The sequence below is a fragment of the Ptychodera flava genome, chromosome 6 (assembly GCF_041260155.1).
Source record: "Ptychodera flava strain L36383 chromosome 6, AS_Pfla_20210202, whole genome shotgun sequence".
NCBI lineage: Eukaryota > Metazoa > Hemichordata > Enteropneusta > Ptychoderidae > Ptychodera > Ptychodera flava.
The window spans coordinates 10,269,997-10,288,673 of record NC_091933.1 but is presented as its reverse complement, the minus strand read 5'-3'; the positions used below and the strand labels follow the sequence as shown (position 1 = coordinate 10,288,673).

The 18,677-nt window shown below is 36.1% G+C and overlaps 1 long non-coding RNA gene across 1 annotated transcript; it reads right to left on the bottom strand.

The window, feature by feature from the left end:
- Positions 1-488: 488 nt before the first annotated feature.
- On the bottom strand, positions 489-6,627 carry LOC139134261 (uncharacterized). Its single transcript, XR_011552756.1, has 3 exons — positions 6,521-6,627; positions 5,947-6,021; positions 489-825 (listed from the first exon to the last, which is right to left on the bottom strand). It is a non-coding gene; the product is annotated as an uncharacterized lncRNA (long non-coding RNA).
- Between the last annotated feature and the right edge of the window lie 12,050 nt (positions 6,628-18,677).

The following is an 18,677-nucleotide window of genomic DNA, read 5'->3' as shown; positions in this document are numbered from 1 at the left end:
TACAGTACAAAAGTTGCGATCATTGGGGTAATACCATTAGGAAAAATGACCAGTAATATACAGTGAAGGTGACAATAACGTAATATGTGAGGTAAAAAAGTACATCAGCTCTGTAATATACCAAATAAATATGCAGTTGTCGGGAACTATAATGAAAGCGAATATTCCGATTGATAAAAGGATAACGAGGAAAGTGTGATACATCCTTATTATTGTGCATACGGTTAAACTATCGATACATGTATATAAAAATGATACCTACATTGTTCTTATTGTTCGTAATTATGTGAAATGTTTAACACTTAGAACAACAATGCTACTATCAACAAATTGACAGTACTGGAATTGGTACTTGTATTAGTATGCCGTCATTATTCCCATTATTTACGGTTAATTCCGAGAGTTTCATACTGCGAGGGATTATCTTGCATTTCCAATGGTTGATACACTGAACGGCCTCTTTCCGGGTCTGCCTGCCTTCTCTTCTATTGCCCTGATTGCAGTGTGGTGTATTGTGATGGTGGCTCTGCCTGTACTGTTTGGTACTCTGAATGTGGTTGCACGGAAGACGCCTCAGGTAACCGTTGCTGGTCGTTGTCTAGAGCCGAGTAAAAGGGTTCGGATTCCAATTGGAGGTCTTGGTAATCTTCTTCGTTGGACATGTGATGAAGGCTTTCATAGTGAACCAGAGGATTTGCGTACAGTGATTTGTAGTTGCTGGGTATCTCCTCATACTGGTTTCCGTCAAATAAGCGATAAGTTGATCCATTATTGCTGCGTAACCGGCTTTCTGCAGTGTTCATCCCTTTCTAGGGCTGTACCTATCTGTAAGTAAATAATCCACACCATACAATTATCATTTTCCATATCTAAGAAAAATGGAAATAGTGATTTATAAAATATTACAATAGTCTTACAATTTACAAGAACAGCCAACCAGTGGAACGAGCGAAATTGTCGCCAAAGGATCTTTTAATTTAAACATATTTTTGATGTGATCCAGAAAAAAAGGATATTTAGAAAGTGGCATTCATTGAAAAGATTTTCAGACGTATCCTCTTCTAAGAATTCGTTTCTCCCTGTCCAATCAAACACAAATATAAAACGGTCCTCACTGCGTTTCTCTACATAAGAAAGCTCCATTTTGCCGATTCTTCTTTCATAGTTTTGCGTTTACATCTGTATTCCCTTTCCTCATTTTGTGCCATCATAAACAACGTATATATTTGCCAACAGGAAGTCCGAACATATACGAAGACAACAAAGTATCGCACATCGTGCCCGATGGTAGAAAACAGGCCGAGTAACTAACGAATCGTTTGCTACCAACTTCATGAATTATTAATGATAAATTTGTTTTGAAGCTCCTGACTAATGGTAGAAATATATGAAAATCTGTGTAAACGATACTACAAAAAATTAACAAATATCGATTCTCCCCTTTCAGTCTGTGACATTTTCAAAACCGACTTATAATGTATTCCCTATCAATGATCTTGTTGTCTTTACTTCCGGTCCTCTTGACCGGGAGTAACGACTTTCGGTCTTGAAAGTTACTTCATCGGTGTATCGCTTGATGTTGGCAATTGAGTATATATGCAGCTAAAGTTAAAACGTCAAGGAACAGGGCAATGTTTGTGACTGATAATGGCAGGTCGTGGTCAGGTAATCAAGGATCGCAGTTAAAGCGACAGTCCTCAATCCTACTAGTACTCGCATTAGTGGTTGTTGATATTGCCTGTTTAGGCCAATCATAGTAAAGTAATGTGCTTCGATACCTTAGCCTATTTTGATTATTATTTTGTGTATTTGAATCGTGGCAAACACGTACTTTAAGTCTTCCGTACTGCAATAACTACCAACAAGTTGAATATAGCCAATATTTTTGTGGTACGTCGCAACGGGAGTCGACTTTCAGCAGCAATATCCTTGTTTCGTAAAGGTTGGTGAATAATAAGTATTGATTTGATCACCAACATTTGACATGGAGCGACAGTCAGCATTTAGCTCCAAAGACATTACTCATGCCAGGCGCTAGTACAGATGATGCGTTCGGAGATTCATTTAGCACGTTTCTGACATATCACACTACAATATAATTACCAACAGTAACTCTTCTGTTTCATTTGTACAATACCGGCTACTTTTCTATCCCCTTGCTCTATTCTCCAAATAAGCAATAATTTTAAGCATCTATATATTTGTTACTATATATCTAGTGAAAGGTACGTTAAATCTCACACTCTGCAGGTACTACAAACGCCATATATTGAGAAGCAATTATGACAACTGAAGGGGTCATTCTCTGGAGAAAAGTTAGCATGTAGTTTCCTTTGTCATTTTCGTCGGGGAAAAGTCATATCATTATCTGTATGGCAGGTAATGGAGGAGTGTTACAAAACTAAAAACTGTTATTTCCTCCCTAAATCATGTATAACTTTACACGATTATTTAAATGAAACCTGAGTAAAAGTACGTTTTAGAATTTTTGAAACCATTTTATGATTTATCTACACACAGGAGACGCGAAAGATTTCACTAACGAATCTCCAATGGAACAAATCATAATGAATGATTGGATATCTTTAATACTGTGTGACATCTGATGAAAGATAAAAGGAAAGCATACAAATGCATCAGACTTGCGTTGATGTCCAAGCTCGGTTAAGGAGGTGTCAATCTGGAGCGAATTCATGAAGGTTGCCATGTTCAATGTATTTTCTCCTGCGGTGTGTATTAGTATTTGCGATTGGCCGAATGTAAAAATATGAAAAACGCAGTGTTATACCCAGTTTGAGGATGTAAAACAGACAATGTTTCATCTTCTTTCCTTTTAGGACATTTTTAGGAATATGTATTATTTATAGCCTTTTTTCTTGAAAGTGTATAAATGCTCAGAATTGCTTTGTAAACACAGCATGTATATGTAATGCCTCTATAATTGTGGAGAGTTTGCAAAATCTAGAATCCAAGTCATCACTCACAATGAAACAAGTGGTAGATTTGGGTAGTTCTTAAAAGAATTAAAATCGATTCATTCGCCGCCTCTGTAGTCTGTAGCTTTGCCGAAAAATCCAATGAAACACTGTTCTTTCTGCCTGTCCCTGTGCGCTTTTTGTTGTTTGTTGAAGTTGTGCAAAGTTAGTGTAAAGCACTCCCATGATGCAGGAGGAATCAGGGTAAGAAGGATACCACTGTAGCGAATTTCTGTATTGGAAATGTGACGCATTGAAGGAGAATAAGTGTAATACATCTCCCGGTTGTACGCTACCCAATGCTAAAATAAAAAAGGTAGGACCTATACATCTACTATCTATTGAAGTCATCACAGGAAGTGCAAATACATACCAAATCACTGATGAAATAGTAAATTAAGAATGTATGCCAAAATAAAACGTAATTTTAGATTAGAACCCTACTGAACACAGTTACAAGGCGAGAAAGGAAAATTACTCACCAAACTTCGCATTAGCAATCATGATCTAGCAATTGAAAAAGGGAGACACACTGTTCCAAAAACCCCAATTGCTGAAAGATACTGCAATCAGTGTAACACCAACAGTATTGAAGATGAAACACACTTTTTATTAGTTTTTTTATTTAGAAAGGGCACTTTCAAGGTGATCCATTTTCACCTGTTCTTTTCATTCTCGTGTTCAACCCAATAATACAGTATCTCAAACAATTTGAAAAATCCCATGGTTATGTTTTAATGATCAAAACCCTTCCATACGCCTATGACTTCATTTTAGTAACAAATAACAAGCGTAAGCATCAGAAATTGATGGATGAGGTTCAGAGGATTACGAAAACAATGAATCTACATTTGAAGCCATCTAAATGTAAGACCCTTTCAATTTGCAGTGGTCAGGCTAAAGCTGTGCCATATTATATTGACGATAGTCAAGTAGCTCTGGCTAAAGACGCTCCCGAAAAATTTCTTGGTTCATGGATTACTTATTCAGGCACATCACAAGCGGCTTTCGCCTTAGTAAAAGACAAAATTACCAGTATGTTATCAAATATTGATTCTTCATTAGTAAAACCTGAATATAAGTTGCATGTATATTCCAAGTATATGCTTTCTTCAATTAGGTTTATGTTAACTGTACATGATCTGACAAAATCACAAAGAAGCTTTCTAGATAGTATTACAACTAAATATATCAAAAAGTGGTTAAATATTCCTTCTCATGGTGCCACTTCGGCAATTATTTACAGTCAACAGGGGCTTGCCATTCCGCTCATCTCCCAGGTGTACAGTGAATGTCATGCACATACTGTAGCACACTGTCATATCAGGGCAGATGACCGGGTTATGGCAGCCATGAATGCCACAATAGCACGGGAGGAATCTTATAGTAGGAAATCATATGGCAACATTGAAGCTGCTGCCATAGCAACAGATGCTGTTAATGCAGCAACAGGTAGTTAGTGGAACCATGTGAAGGAAAACATCAAACAAATATGTTACAACAAAATATCAGTGTCATTGGATGGATAAAATAAAATCTCTGGTTGTTCAGGGAAAATTCCTGGCGCTTCTTGCAGAAGAAAAGTCTGACATTACATGGAGTAGCATTATCTATAGCATGCCAAAAAAAATCCTCAGCTTCGCAGTCAGAGCAGCTATTGACTGTCTTCCAACGTTCAATAATCTACATAGATGGGGTAAGAAAATTTCCTCAAAGTGTAAACTTTGCGGTAATACCCAAACCCTTCATCATGTTCTGAATGGTGCAAAATCATGCTTGAACAGAATAGATACACGTGGCGACATAATAATATTCTGAATTATATTTTTCAAATTTGTGCTTCATCAGTTATGGACACATTATCTATTTACGCCGATTTACCAGGTCATACAAAAGGTACCATCCCGCACAATGTTTTATGTACACCTGACCGTCCTGATCTTGTTATTCTGTTCAGTAATGTAAAAAGAATGATCATTTTTGAACTGACAGTACCATTTGAATTTAATATCGAGAGACGTCATAATGACAAATGCATGAAATATTCACATCTTGTTAACTCTTTACAAGCTCAAGGTTATTCGACTGAACTCATTTGTTTTGAAGTCGGGTCGAGAGGACAAATAACGACAGACAATAAACTCAGACTTCTACAACTTCTTAAGGCACTGAAATTAAGTAAACAGCATAAAACCGTGATACGTGATATCAGTAAACTATGCCTTATCTCAAGCTATTGCCTATTTCATGCCAAAGATGAACCATCATGGTGTGAGGCTTCAATATTGTCTTCTTCCAAAAGTGCAACAACTAAATAGCATTGTATAATGTACATTTACCAACCAATCTATATGTTCATCTGTATTACACAGATTTGCTTTTGTTTTGCGCAGGTTTTTCCTTGTCAAATGTTTTATTGTTTGTTTGTTTTTTTCTTTGGCAAGATGTTATACGTCATGTTCTTCATTGTTATTGTATTGTTTTGTTTGCCCTGCCTCTTGCCAGTTCGAGGAACATTTTGCCTTTCTCATATTCGGCTGAGGACCTGGGTTTTTTGTGTATCTTCTTTTTATTGATTATGAAATAAAAAGTAATTTAACCTGTCAGAAATACAAAGTCCAAAGAAAGAACTTTTTCAGTAAAATAAATTTCCCAAACGACGATACTGAAAATGAGCTTATTTCTCTACTAACAAAACAAGAGTTATAGTTTAATGAACAACATGCAGATTATATTTTACTTAATATAAACAAAGAAATACCTAATTATATTTATTATTAGCTACTATTATTATACTGTAATACTTTATCTTAACGGAAGAAAATTTCAACTTATTTTTGTATCACACTTTTATTGCCACAAATGTGAAGTAAATCCTATATTTACAAGCAAGCAATAAAAAAATATTATTATTATTATTATTATTATTACAAATGCATAACTCTTCTATCTAGAGATAAATAATGAGTACCTCATCTTTGAATCCGATGTAAAAGTAGAAGAGTTCGTCCAGAGCAAACATCCTGTCAAACGAGTCACTAAGATCCTGAAACAAGAGTCCAAAAATAAAAATGATAACACGTACAAATAAAAAGGAAATAAAGACGCAGGATTGGTGCACGTTGAGATCCACGTTACTAAGTTAGTATACCAAGTAAATAATTTTACCTTTATCGTTCATAACATTTGGAAATACCCGTTACAACGACACGGAGATGCTTCATTGTATATTTATGGTGAAATCGATTACATTCAAAGTGCACTGTTTTTCATATCTCTGTAAGCCTGTATTCAGTCCTCATTAGCCATATACTAGTTAAAGGCCTGTGTTGGCACCAGATTGTCTCATCAGAAACCCACCAGATTGAAATGAAAACACAAGGCTATCGCACCTCCATAATCCCCTTACAGACTAGAAAAAGGCGATCCTGGGAGATCGCGAATAGCGTCTTTAAGAGCAAATCATTTAGCTTATATGCGTTGTTTCTCCATAGCTTGACTAATTTGCACATTCCAAATGGCTTATGCACGTGTATATTGTATACCTGGTAGATTTCATCAAGATACTGCTTCAGAGTTGCGTCATTAATGGTCGGAAGAGCCTTCACTTCTTCGATGTATGTTCGCAGCTTTTTACGGAAATGTTCAATGTATCCTTGAAAAACAGGTAGGTAAGCAGCTTTATTCTTCAAAAGCATTTTATGATTGAGTAAGTCAATTTAATCAAGTAAGAATACAACGAGGAAAATCTGGTATCAAGACAAATAAAGAAGGTTAGTTTGCACTCTTAAAATGCCTCAAAAAGTTTTTAATGTTAATACTTAGTTACCAAAATGTGTGTCTTGAACTTTGTAGGATATACCGGGTATACATGTTATCCGATACACAGACTGCATGTTGAGAAAATAGATTACCTTTGTGCCAACTTCAGAAATATACATTTCAACCAAATGACGTCATGTGTACCCTTGAATACAATAATTTCAACCATTGCGATTAATAATCAGACTTTTACTTTTGGCCAAATATGCCTTATTTCGATGAAATTTAACTGACATTATATGTAATGATGGCGAAACGCAAACTTCTACCATAAATGTAGAGAAACTATCAAATGATAAGAATATTAAGGGCAAAGTAATCACCTTCGTGTCCGAGCAGATTTCGATGAAAGCCTGTGATATTCTGTCCGGTTCCCTTCCGACGGCTTCGGAGATACTAATGTCCAGCATAGTCTGTGGTCGTTTTAATATTTTGGCAAAGAGTCTCAAAAGTAGACTGAAATGAAATACATCATAATTATGACATTTTATGAGACATAAATGCGAGTTCGCCACTTTTCATAATATCAAAGCTGAACGATTTCAGCGGGCAGCGCATATGTGTTGTTACATGCGAAACGTATATTATCGTTGACAATTACCTAAGGTCGAGAATAGATACATATGTTAATTATTTTTTATGATATTTGTTTCAAAGCAATTGGAAAACCATCATTGCTTCTGTACTGCCTGCTGACAAAGTATTTTCTCACATTTTGCACATCTTTAAATCACATGGATCATGAATTCTGCACATGGGATGGGGATAGCATGAAATGAGAATCCTGTCACTATTACCTGTCGCATTTCCATATCTTTGCTACATCTCTATCGTCAATGTCATTTTTAACAGCCAGAGAGTCCATAAAGTCAAACATGTACTTGATCGGAGCTGGAAATACAGGGTTTTGTTGTCTTGCTACTATTACACATTCCTTGAAGACTGTCTCTAACACTTTCTTTAACTGCGTCCGTAGGCTTGGTGATGCATTATGGCAAAGGCGAAAACAATATAAAATAATTAACCGTTTACGCAGAATCAAATGCTTTTAGTTGTTTATCCCTGCTTTATTTTTATACTTTATTGTGTTTATGCGGTGTTATCACTGTGACACAAACTTTCTCATACTGAAATCATAGTACAATGTTTTTATACTAAATTTGAATGGATCGTTTTAGACACATCAAAGTAAGCTGTGGGATTAAAAAGTATGAAAGTTTGGCATACTCGTTATATTATACTGTGATCCACATTGACATGCATTTGTATATCATTATAAATTTCACTTATATCAGCTATGAATTGGATCTGTGCAGGCATGTCTGGCAACTACTATGATCATGAGAAAACTGTCACATGGCGGCCATATTGTATGGCATTGGGACACACATTGATATGCATATGTATGTAACGATACACTCTGGTATGAAATCAGAGTGGTATAACAGTTGCGGTTGTGAACAAATCACGACAGCAAAAGCCTCTTGACAGTCATAATGGTTTGTGTCTTGACGAAAATTGAAGTACTTTAATGTATATACACATAAATTTTACTTTTACTGGGTCTGAATAAAATTGGTTCAGGTATGCCTGGGTAATGACTCTAAGATATTGAATTGTATCCAATATCCCCCTGGCGGCCATATTAGATCGTACTGCAATACAAATTAATTTGCATGTATATGACATTGGGTCATTATACAGACTTTGAAAGAAATCGGTAAAGGCGTCGCTGAAAAAAGCTTGAGTTCCCTGCTGGACTTCTTTCGCGGAGACTAACTAATACAATGAAACATTCGTGCACATGCAGGTTCTAGAGGATATTTAAACCGAATAAAATGTCATTCTCTACAGAAGGAGACCATTCGTTTTACGATTCACCTGTTTTGGTTTCACGTATGCAGGGCTGGTACCTTACTTAAGCAAGGACCAGCAATTTAGTACAGGTAATTGCGTAAGTGTTAGTCTGTCGTTTTGCTTAAATAAGTCTCATTAAATTCAATAAAAGGTATTGTTTGTGAATGATTGACGGTTGCTGATGCTGATGCTGACTTAACGTTCCGTGTTAAACATGGACTTGAAGACTGAGACAAATTAAAAGTAGTTATACATCTTAAATCACACCGCATAAAGATAACCCTACTACATGATTAAAATAATGGTTCGATATAATGTTATCAAGTTTCGACTGCTGCTATTACGTGAATGTTAAATTGTAATATGTTGAGTAGGTAAACTCTTTATTGTTTTTTTTTGGACAGGGATTACCTTCATTAATTTTCAGTCTCTTCACTATCCTGACCACCAACAGCGTTGTACATCATGAAGACCGACTCGCCCATGCACACCTAAAAGTTATAATTATTAATAAGGATATTACCAAGATACAATGTATGCAAGATAATAGTACTAGGCTTCGTCTGATTCCAATTTCTCAATCTTACTTCATGTGTAAGACAAACATATTCATGTACATAAGCAACTCAAAGTCCTTTCAACACACGTTAGCATATGCATCAGTATTTATATAAAGACAACAGGTTTTAAATTTGCTTTGCAAATGTAATTTTGAAACGGACATTCTCCCTGTAAAATGCACAATGCGCAAAAGAAAAACATTTACTCATTATTGTCTATGATGATTTTTGTAGGGCATAAGAAAGCATTATTAAAGCATTATTATGGAAGGAACATTCTTACATGATTCCATACTTTATTGTTGATCGGTCTCAAAGGCTCCACCAATCTTGAAAAGAATTAACAACAGTACATGACGTTATTTGATCGCAATAAGCATATAGTCATCATACCTTTTAAGCATTGACTTTGTCTTCCTTACCTGGTTGGCTTTTAAGGCCGTCTCAGACAGTAATACCTTCAATAGCCTAGGAGATTAGTTCAAAATTCGTTAATAAACTGTATTTTGAGTTAGTATTACAGTTTCATTGTGCCCATTACTGCCCATAGTATATTTCATCCGGTTTCATTTAGAGTTAAATTTGAACGACAATATCATAAATTAAAATGTCAGACGAAAAAACCAGTTGAGGTGAGCAACTTCATTTTTAATAACAAAAGATGCACTAATAATTGTCGATATTGTTCGATGATCATAAAAATCAACAGTGGAAGCAATGGAGCAAGACAATAAAATACTGTACAGAGTTATAAAGAGTTATTCCATTTAACTAATCAAAATCCGTCATATCTAATCAAGTGTTGGACGTAAAGTATTTAAATCATCTATAATCGAGAAACAAAGTGTTGGTTTCTTTCGAATCTAAGAGGTAATGGGTATGTTTTCATATAATTCCAACATAGCAAATCAGTAAACATATAAACTATAAACGATTTCAGACAAAGTAACACTCACTCCGTCAGGTAAAGCATGTGCCTCTCTTTTTCAAGGATTATTGTAAGGAGGCAGCCAACTCTGGCTCTGAAAAACAGACAAAAAACAGTAAGAACAATGGCGTTAATGAGAACATCAGTGATATGTACTTGTGGAAAATAATAACATGGCTGCTTGTAAGGATTTGTAACTTACTTATGATCTGGGGTCATCTTCTTCTGATCTTCAAGTGTACGTATGAGCACAAGACAGAAAGATTCATCGACAAGCAAGGAGTAGAATTGTTCCAAACCCTCTGTACGATCAGTGTCACTCTGTAAGACGAGAGATGAACGTTGTTATGTAGGTCATTCCCCCCCCCCACTCATTACCTGTGTTTAATTAGTCTAGAACATTCCAAAGGTCACTGTCCTTCATGACCTCACAGCCTTGAATTCAATTAGTCATGTTTGGAATGTTCTGGAAATTTAACTAGTTGTGTAAGAGAGATAATTTTAGAACAGTAATTAGCATGTCAATAAAAGTTCTAGATTGTTCTTATATGCTCTTTTATAAGCACATGGGTATAAATAGGGGCCGGCAGAGCAAGCAGTCAGACATTTTGGGGTCGTGTTTCTTTCGTGTTACTTCAAGTCTTTGGAAATTCCAGCAGTATTAATTTCAAGACTTTTCAAGACCTTCACTGCCACGCTGGATATATACTGATGACTTTGTGCAACTTCAAGCCTGCAGGCCAAAGGACTGTTCATTCATCCGACTCACTGATACAACTCTGAGACTGGACCTTGCCGTCCCAACTGAGATAAGTAGCCTGTACAGTTTTACAGTTTGTATTCTATACCTTGACTTGGCGATTAGTTTATTTTTCGTAATAAATTTCGTTTTATACGGAAACTGATGAGTTCACCTTTTGTTCGTTTTCTTTCACGGAACAACGTGAGATTGGAATAGATCTCTTGAGACTTAAGGCTGCCATAAAATGTTACCATTAGCACAAAAAGGACATAGCATACTATCTTGATTGTAACCAGCTTACGGCAGTGCACAAGTCACTTAGAAGTTGCAAAATTGAGTGTATATACGATAACCGTAATACAAAGGATAATTTTGTGGTGGAAAAAGGCAGGGAATTAAAGTTGCCTTTCCCTTCAAATGTGTTTGCAGATTTGTGGATTTTATGAATTTGAGTTACAGTCAATATTTCTATAATAACATTACAATTACTACCGCTAATATTATCATTGCCAGTGATAGTGTAGGCGGTACCTTGTGGTCTATTAAAGAAACGTTAAGAATTATATAAGGGAAACGTTTTATACAAGTAAACTTACTTGTAAACGTCTCTTAAACAGTGGGTTATCAGCTTGTCCATCAGATATCATGTTAGCGGTGTAATTGCAGAAGTGTAAGAATGGTAGACCCATATCTGTTGGAAAGCATTATCCGATGGTATTTTCATTAAGTATAATCTTGTTACATATGTGGATCATTTTACTTTTTTTGCGTACAATAATGTAATCAGTACATTCAAACACGAAGCAAACATTATTTTGACTAAATCGTAAGATCTATTAATAGAGTACCAAATTCGGTAATTTAGTATAATACCGCAAAAAAACAAGGCTTGCACGATAAACAATTGGTAACATAGAATTGATCTCATTCTATTGGCTAAAAGTCGAATACGCCGCTTTCTTTCGTCAATATGTATTATCACATTGATGACAGAGACAATTTGCCATACAATTCTACACAGAATCATCACCTTTTCGTTTCCTTGTGCCCATTGGCATTATTTCAAGCCTGTTTTCGACCTCTTCTGCTATTTGATTGCCCAACGTTCTGTTCTGCAGGTAAATATCACAATTATAAGAATAGTGATGATCAACAATAATGCAAGGGCAACCACAAGTCCTAGAATAGCCCCGGATATTTGCTTTGTTCTGCTATTGGGTATTTCAAGTATCCAATGAAGAAGTGTATATTTCCAACTTCGACCTGCAAGGGTCAATAGACATTCATGTAATAAAATATGTGCTAGCTTTTGCATGAACAGAAATACACCCATAGCCACTTTAGTGTTGATCAAGGCTACTTGATACAGACAGAAATTCTGTTTGTACAAAGGGAAAACTAGCTCTGTCTGGGGTTGTAAATCAGAGTTTACGATTGACACCCTGTGTTCAAGATTTAGACACGATGTAACTTAACATGCACTGGTTCATGTACAAGTCTTGTTTATTTCATTTCCCAGACACACTGTCTGCATGGGACATACAATTTTACTTGATGCTATAGCAGTGAGCTCATAAAAGTGTGTTGCCTCAATAAACTAATTATCGAGTAGAGGCTTTCATGAATGGAAGTGGTATCTTGTGTCTCAATTTTTAACAGGAAAAGCCAATTGTTAGCTCTCATTTACAACCCTATGCAGGACCTGTTTTGTCTTAGTACAAGCAGAATTTCTGTCTGTATCAAGTAGCCTTGATCAACACTAAAGTGGCCACCGGTGTAATTACTTGCCTCCTCAGAGGACTTACGAATATCAAGTGAGAATCAGTTCTAGGGTGGCTGTGCAGTTGCAATGGTCTTTTGACGAGGAGATCTGAGAAACGTACAAACAACAACATATGAAGGTAAAATTGTCAACTTTCCTTATTTTCGAGCAATATTCAATCTACTCCACCTTAAGATTTATATGTTTCACAGATCCTTAGATACATGTACCGTAGAGCTTGCGAGTCAAACGATAATTTCGAGAATGACATGCCTCATTAGCATTTAAGTTAGTGAGACAGGGCTTCTCGAAATGTAGACTTGCAAGATCTTTTAAGAAATTCTATGGTAGACATGGGGCCATAGTTTTCAAATATGACACAACTGTTCTACAAATTATGCGTGACAGTATCTCAACTTTGACCTTGACCTTCAAATCTCCTCTTCCCATCATCTATTACTCCAGCTTCTTCTGCTATAACAGTCATTAGGACTAAGACTATCACCACTACAGCGTTGTTTTTGTACTATCATAAGCTTTCCATACTTACTCTGACCTCAGAGAGGCCGTTTTCCGTCGAAATCCCGGTTTTGTTCACCCCTCTCGGAGCAACCTCTGAAGGAACACACTTAAGTTTGACATCTGATAGGCTCACCACTCTGCACTTTTCTTCTCCAATGGTTACAAATACTTCACTCGCCGTAGAAGCTAACTTCAAGTTTCTCCCTTAATAATGGACAGATTAATAGAATAGACCTTTGGTGTTATGTATGTTGATCTCTTATGGTATTTCTGGCTCGACTTTTTTAAACAAACAAAGAGGCAATTTGTATGTTATATGAGTCTTTCCCACTCAGCGTTAGTAAATGTTTGGATCGTCTAACATCTTGGAATTTTCTTATTATAGTCGGGTCGGAAGTAGGGTTCCCATGCACCCCATGGATGTATTTTTTTAACCTACATTTTTGTAATCCTTAGGGTCTATATTTAATGAATTTTGTAGTTCCCAAAATCAAATCGTGTCCCATGGGGTTCATTTGGCGCCATCTTTGCCGCCATCTTGGCCGCCATCTTGGATTTCAACAATGGGGTAGGGGTCACGTATCTACCGCTCGACGGAAACAGAAACAATAAAATACTATAAACGTTACATTTTTAGAAAGCCAAGATCATGGCCTTTCATTGATATATAACTTAATAGGGATTAATTAATATTCGAACATCGATTAGACTTTATAACGGCCATTGGCCGTAAATCGTAAAATTTGCTAAATTTCACACCAATAATTAAGTTCCCGTTCCTCCAAACAATTTTTCATAAGGTATTTATATATTTTTTGAAGAACTCAGTGCAATAAACAAGAAAAACAAGATTAAAAGTATGTGTCTTGAGATTTAGTGGGTGCATGAGCTTGTTTTCTTATTATGCGGTATGCCACATATCCGTGTGTAACATAAGGGGTAGGGGTAATGTTTCCCTTTCTGTTTCGAATCATGAATGATGAAACCATAAAAATGTTACATTTTTTGAAAGTGCTGCATCAGACCTTTCTAAAAATATATAGATTTATGGGGAAAAATTGCATATTTAAAAGTTACAAAGCTTAAACCTTTCGGTTTGTGTCGATTTCAAGTGATTTTTTAAGAACGAAATTACAACATATGGGGTAGGGGTAATGTTTCCCTTTCTGCCTCGAACCATGAATTACGAAACCATATAAATGTTACACTGTTTCAAAGCTCTGAAATGGGCCTTCCCAAACATGTATAGTTTCATTGGGAAAAGTCCATATTTTAAAGTTACAAAGCTTATGCCTTTCAGCTTGTGTCAATTTTAAGTGATTTTTTAAGAACGAAATTACAACATATGGGGTAGGGGTAATGTTTCCCTTTCTGCCTTGAACCATGAATTATGAAACCATATAAATGTTATACTGTTTGAAAGCTCTGAAATTGGCCTTTCCAAACATGTATAGTTTCATTGGGAAAAGTCCATATTTTGTAGTTACAAAGCTTAAACCTTTCAGTTTGTGTCAATTTTTAGTCATTTTAAGAACGAAATTACAACATATGGGGTAGGGGTTATGTTTCCCTTTCTGCCTCGATTTATGAATTATGAAACCATATAAATGTTATACTGTTTGAAAGCTCTGAAATGGGCCTTTCCAAACATGTATAGTTTAATTGGGAAAAGTCCATATTTTAAAGTTACAAAGCTTATGCCTTTCAGTTTGTGTCAATTTTAAGTGATTTTTTTAAACAAAATTATAATATAAGGGGTAGGGGTAATGTTTCCCGTTCTGCCTTGAACCATGAATTATGAAACCATATAAATGTTATACTGTTTGAAAGCTCTGAAATGGGCCTTTCCAAAAATGTATAGTTTCATTGGGGAAAGTTGAATATGTGAAAGTTACAAAGCTTACGCCGTTCAGTTTGTGTCAATTTTAAGTGATTTTTTGAACAATATGCACAAAACAGTTAGTCCGTTGGCCAGGTATCGAAATCATCCCCTCTAAGGCATTTTACCCACTATGATTTTCTGTTAGCTAGTATTCTCAGCTGTCATAATCTGCTTATTTTCCATTTAACTGATGGTGTGTGAGAGTGTAACGACTTGTTTGTGAAGGGCTGTCACGCCCTCAGTAGTAAAATAGGAATGGGTTAGGGGTAACATATTTACCGCTAGTCGGAAACGAAAAACAAAAAATACCATAAGCAATACATTCTTAGAAAGCCAGATAATCCCCTTACCATTGGTATACAACTAAATGGGGATAAATCGATATTCAAACATCGATTAGATTTTATATCGGACATGAAATGTAAATTGTAAAATTTGCTTAATTTCAAACCCAATAATTAAGTTCATGTTCCTCCAAACAATTTTTACAAGGTATTTATATATCATTTGAAAGAACTTAATGCAATAGAGAAGTAAAAAACATTAAAAGAGTGTATCTTCTTGAGACTTATGGGGTGCGTCGATTGTTTACCTAATATATGGTATGCCGTACATCCCTCTATAATATACATTTAAGGGATAGGGGTATGGGTAATGTTTCCTCTCCTACCAAGCGCAGCGAATAAGGAAGCCACATAAATATCATATCTCTTAAACACTAACGCAGTTGTTTTTCCAACAAGATATGGCTTGATGGGGTAAACTCAAAAATTATGCAGTGACAATGCCTGAACTCAAAAGTTTATGTTACTTAACTGACATTTACTTGTTAAAAGGAACATAGAAAAAATACTCTATAGGCATTAAATAGCACTAAAAACTAAAATGGTGGTTAATAAAAGACGTTTTACTTATTTCAATAACTCAAATTAGGGAAAGAAAGTTAACAGCTATAATATGTCAAAAATTATATATTCCAAACCCACAAACACTAAATTGGATGTCATAGTCGTCATGCAAAGTTGATATGACAGCAGCAACAATCAATCCCTTTTCTTTATATAGTATCGCTAGAGATATATAAGCAATAAAGCACACTTTGAAAGGATACCACACGGTTTCGACCGGTAAAAAACATATACGCACGAACTTCAGTCGTGTGTATAAGGAGTGAAATGGTCAAAACAGAGCTCGAGTGGTGTACCCAACTTATAGGGGTTGTTTATCGCTATATTATATTATATCAGTATATTGAAACTTGTGATGAAAATACAAACAATGTGAAAGAAACCCACGTTGGAGATAGGAATGGCCAACTTTACAGTATATAGTAAATACATGCACAGTCACGTGACCGTCTGGGCAAATCAAAGCTCACTATTAATAGTGTTACTTTTAATACCACACGGGAACACGAGAGAATCTTTTATCGCTGAAAACCAATCACCATTAATCCACAATATAGCTTCTCCATAATAAGATAAGATGGATCGACAACACTTTACCTTCCTTACCAGAAAACAAGAGATCATAACCAATTTTTCGAAATTATTTTACAACGCAGAACACTATATACTCCCAATGAGGATTACATTTTCGACTGGGTACTAAAATTCAATAGCAAAATAATTCTGGAACTAAAACCCGAAAAGCCAAATGTCACAGAACACATTCAAATTACGCAACTAAATAGTAAACAGAAGGCGAACAAACACTCTCTACACCAAGCAATAAGAAGGCGAGACAAACCTCAGGAAATGACTAAAAAGGCTTATATTCCCATTGACACCTCAATGTTTAAAATGCCTTGTGGTGAATCTACCATTAGTTTCTTATCATGGATGACATTTAACCAATGTTAGACCCTGACGTCTTTGAAGCAAAGACCCTACAAACGGACGTTTTAGGGTCAATGCTTGAAGATACCATTCCCACCAGCATGATAGAATCAGAGAGACTAGATTGATCTAACTTTCGAGTTAGATCAGCCACCAGCAGCTGAGAAAAAAGAAGTCAACATAATCATCATAGTCAAGCGAGCTAGACAACGGCTTCACACATTATACTCCACAGAGAGGACATTCTTACACAATTCAAAAAAAGCGTTCAAAAGCTTCGTTAAAGGCATTGTTCGCGATCTCAGGGACGGGCATGGCTGGTTGGTGGCAAATGCAAAATGTTAGTCATGCTGAATCAAGGTGTAATCAAGTAATAGCTTATTTATAGATTGGGAAAATCCTAATCCTGATAGTAATGATGGAATATAAACTTTGTTAAAAGTTGAGAAACTTTGCTACTTCTTTGATTTGTATGTTTTACATTCCATGTTGTACTAGCCTGTACTATAAATGAACAGTCAATACATCCGGCAAGTATTCTGTGCTGTTCTTTTATAGTTAGGTCCCCGCAATCCGAGATAAGTCTTTCTATAGTGTCAACCATTCTCTTCGATTACTGTAATCTACTCCAATAAATTCCCATTTAACTAATTTGTATGATTACAGGGAAGCCTAAGCCTATCTCTTACAATCTAAGATTTGAGATATTTGACAACAATATGCATGCAATTTTCATATTTTTCATAGGCCTAAATAACACACAGAAGAAAGTCTTACTCAATGTTTTGTCCAATTGAAAGTCAAATTTTCACCGAAACAAGTAGAGGTGGCCATCTGTAAGCCAAACGAGAATTAATATTAGCAAAGATGGATATTAATTGAGCCTTTCCATTTCCGATCCCAGTTACTCATACAACGGGGTATAAGCGAAAGCCAAGAGTATCGAATGTGTTGAAACCTAAGTGGCCCCTATTCAGTACCACGTAGCCTACAGGTACACCTTAAAGAATACTTACCAGGCAAACATACCGAGTGTTGAATTCCTTCAAAAGTGGCAACACCTTGAAGGACACTGCGGCAACCAATTTATCACCCTGATCTCTAACTATTTACCTCTACACCCAATAAAGCACCGGGACTCAAGACAGTTGTACATCACAAACTTAAGAGAGCAATCGAAGACACTCGCTACACAGAACGCAGGATGGAAGGCTGCAAAGACGATTCTTCAAATAGGCAAAAAAAGAGGCTAAAAACAACACAAACATTCATAGCAACGACGACAGGTCGGGTTTTCTTCCTATACAACGGTACAAAACCAAACCAAAGGGTCTTTCAAAGGCCACCGCACTTCCCTTAAAGCCCCGGCTCGAAATGGACTGGGATCATGATTAGTGCCAAGTTTGGTTGGGCGTTTTGGGGCATGGCTCTGCATAATGAGTCTGTTGGTAACGGTTGCGATCGTTCGCATTATCTGCGGATCTGTTTGCTCTCAGATCACGCTCAGGCTCGGACTAATATAGATACGTACAGCCTTCGTTTCAAGGTTCGTTTCAGTCATGCCATGGCAAATACTCGAAATAAAAAGAAAGGAAAACTATCAACTTAATCAAACAAGAGTTTGCTTGAATGAATTTACCGAAGTTTCAGGCCATATCAACGTTCGTTATGTGAATGATTCAGCTGCTGACCGCCATGTACATACGGAATATTGGCGCCATCTAAAGTCGAATAATTATCATAAAAGTAAAAAGCTTATATCTGGGCTTTCTAAGAATGTATTGTTTAT